Here is a 3,466-nt window from a genome sequence, read left to right on the forward strand (position 1 = left end):
GAAAATTGCCTGAACCCCCCACAGTCTACAGCTTTCCTCCTCGCTATCATGTCCCCTACGTTTAAGTCCAAATCGTTAATGTATACCACAAAAAGCAAATGACCAAGTACCGAGCCCTACGGCACCCCACTGGAAACAGCTTTCCAGCCGCAAAAACATCATTACCCTTTGCTTCCTGCCACTGAGCCAATTTTGGATCCAACAAGCCACATTCCCTTGGATTCCATGGGCCTTTACTTTTTTGACCAATCTACCATGTGGGAACTTTTCAAAAGCCTTGCGAAAATCCATGTGGACGACATCAATTGCACTACCCTCATCGATCCTTCTTGTCACCTCCTCGAAAAATTCAATCAGGTTAGACAAACACTACCTCCCCTTAACAAATCCATGCTGACTGTCCTTGATTCGTCCGTGCCTCTCGAAGTGACAGTTTATCCTGTCCCTCAGAATTAATTCCAATAATTTGAAATGGAGTCTTTCTCCTGCTTGCTGCAATAATAGATAGGGCGGTTAAAAGCCTTTCGGCCCAGCTAACTCAGTCGGTAGAGCATGAGATTCTTTATCTCAGAATCGTGGGTTCGAGCCCACGTTGGGCGAGTGCCATTTTAAACTTTTATGCTGCTTTCACTGGCCAACAGTGCAGAAATAATGCAGAATGAAACCTGAGCTTGGTGGTCAGGATGGCCGAGCGGTCTAAGGCGCTGCGTTCAGGTCGCAGTCTCTTCTGGAGGCGTGGGTTCGAATCCCACTTCTGACATTCCTTACTTTTACGAAGACGTGGAAATATTTTATTTGTGAATTGGGCTGCAGCTGATTTTTCTGCCAAGTTGATTAACTCCTCCCACAAAAGTAACTGGCTTTGTCATGCATATGTGACTTGAGAAGTTTCCAACGGTGAAATGTTTGACATATTAATGACCTGGACAAAGAAATAGAACAGCAGTGGGAAACATTTAAAACGATGTTCAATCGAGTCCAGGAGAAATACATCCCACTGAAAAGCAAGAACAAACGAGCCAGAAATGACACACCAGGGATGAATAAAGAAATAAGGGTAAAATTGAAACTAAAGAAAAAGGCACAGACGAGACAATAAAGGAGAGAGGGGAATTTGAAAAGGCTGGGAAAGAAGTCTAAAGAACTATTAGAAAGGCAAAAAGGAATATCATAAAAAGCAAAGTATTCTAGACACATCAACAGCCAAAGAAAGTTTATGATTGGAATCGGGCCACTAAGGGATACACACGACAAACTCACAGGCAATGACAGCAAAATGGCAGAAATATTAAATAATCACTTTGCTTCAGTATTTACCAGGGAGACTAGTATTGTGGGCATGACAGTAGAGGAAGAGATCAAAAAATATGTAAAGACATTTAAGATGGAAAGGTGGGGAGATAATTGATAAACTAATCAAACTCAGAGAGGAAATTTCCTGTAAGGTGCTTGACCAGAGTTTCAAACCGCTCAGCCACGCTAATTTCCGTATTACTGTTCAGGAGCTCATTTCACAGGGACACGATTACTGCGCTCCATTTAGGGAGGCTCAGTGAAAGGCGGAAATTGATCTATTAATAGAATCATAGAATAAGACAGCGCAATTCGGATGCCATTCGGCCCAACGTGCCTGTGCCGGCTCTCTGAAAGAGCTGTCCAGTTAGTCCCACTCGCCTGCTGTTTCCCCAGAGCCCTGAAAATGTTTCCATCCAAGCGTTTATCCAATTCCCTTTTGAAAACTGTGAGTTAAGAAAAACAATATTGAAAGGGGTGCTGGGGCCTCTGCAGCGTCGATGTAGAGTGTGTGATGATTGAAGTTATCAAGATGGTTGCTTTACACATGGTATGTTGTGCAATCATCCTGAAATATCTTCAATATCCAATACAAATTGAATTGCAAACCTGACGGACAAACACTGGAAAACAAGTCACGAGTGAACGCAAATCATCTGGGACCCGTTTTCAGCCACACGGCACTTTAAATAAAGTGAAATAACTTTGCATTGAAAAGATTTGGAACTTGCATCTGTGCCTTTATCTGTTCCATTGCTTCCAGTTGCTGGTGTCTGATGATGTACACGCCTCTGCTCCCTCCATTGAACAAGAAAGGAGGTGTTTGACGTTGACGGGACCTGTTGGTTATGAGCTCATCCTTTACATTGAGTGGGTTCGCGTCTTTTGACCGGCGTCAACTTTAGCCCAGCGGTGAACTTCGCAGCAAACAAGTTCATCACCGTCTCACCGCGGGCGCTGACTGATATGTTTATTGTTATTTCTTTCAGACCTAAATAAATAGTAACCGTGTTTTCAAATTTGCACTCAGTGATTTTTAGGTAGTCGCCTTTAATTGTTTCAAATGCGACTCCTAATTTATAATAGCCCGGCCATTTCACCAGCCGTATTGAAAACATATCATGTCTCTGCTTTTCGCGTCTTTTTTCGAAAGGCAAAAAATATATTTCCCGTGATCTCTGAAGGATGGACAAGGACATTTCAGAAAGCTGAAGCAAGTTCACCGAGCTTAAATCGTCTCACCACGTTAAAGGCGATATATATATATATATATATGTATATATGCAAGTAATTGCTGTCTGTTTCTGTGGTTGTCTTTTTTCTGTGTGTGTCCATCTGCAGGTCGATTTTGAATCAATACTAGTTTTCTTGTCAGTTTGTTGCATGAAATAAATGAGGGTATCAGGCGTTCCCCTCCCTGCCACTGGGTAGGCACTGAGTCGAGGTTCAGACCAAACATCTGTTTTTTTGTGAAAAGGCAATTAAAACCTTCATTCGGGAATTATCCAGTCTCATATGAGCGGTGAAAGAAACAGTGACCCCGATGTGATGTGAACACGCAGCCTTTTGATCTGGAGTCAGACTTTTGCGCCACGCACTCTGAAGACAGGATACTGGATGTTATTATATATATGAATGTTTCTCAAACACCATTTCATTTATTGGTTGAATAGATAGGGCTGATCAATTCTCCGCCAGGTCCCACGGGGTGTGAGACCAATATCACGCTGGCTTTCATCGCCTGCTCCCAGCGGACTGCAATAACAGGGTTGGGAGAAATGGACTTTGTTCACATTTAATCAGCAGTGTGAATCGTTAAATATTTACTCATTCTTAATGGGAACAAGGTTTCAAAATGTTTCTGCCTGGTTTCGAACCAGTGACTTTTCGCGTGTGAGGCGAACGTGATAACCACTACACTACGGAAACCTGATGGCTCAGTCGCCGTGTTAGGGACATAAACCCTCAGCCAAACTAATTTCCGCATTACTGTCCAGGAGCTCATTTCACAGGGATACATTTACTGCGCTGTATTTCGGAAGGCTTCAGAGATGGTCAGGTAGGGAATCCCAGAGCACCGCGCCCACACAAACATTTCACTATGTTTTTTTCATGTGCCTGATATCCGACCGCAGTGTAAATTATGGCGAATCAGGCATGCTCAGATGACATT

The 3,466-nt window shown here is 43.1% G+C and overlaps 2 non-coding genes across 2 annotated transcripts; one reads left to right on the plus strand and one right to left on the minus strand.

Annotated features, from left to right (window-relative positions):
- The first annotated feature begins 677 nt into the window (after window positions 1-677).
- Window positions 678-760, plus strand: trnal-cag (transfer RNA leucine (anticodon CAG)). The gene has a single exon. It is a non-coding gene; the product is annotated as a tRNA-Leu (tRNA).
- A 2,389-nt stretch (window positions 761-3,149) lies between these two features.
- Window positions 3,150-3,222, minus strand: trnav-cac (transfer RNA valine (anticodon CAC)). The gene has a single exon. It is a non-coding gene; the product is annotated as a tRNA-Val (tRNA).
- Between the last annotated feature and the right edge of the window lie 244 nt (window positions 3,223-3,466).

This window comes from Heptranchias perlo, unplaced genomic scaffold (genome assembly GCF_035084215.1).
Source record: "Heptranchias perlo isolate sHepPer1 unplaced genomic scaffold, sHepPer1.hap1 HAP1_SCAFFOLD_59, whole genome shotgun sequence".
Lineage (NCBI taxonomy): Eukaryota > Metazoa > Chordata > Chondrichthyes > Hexanchiformes > Hexanchidae > Heptranchias > Heptranchias perlo.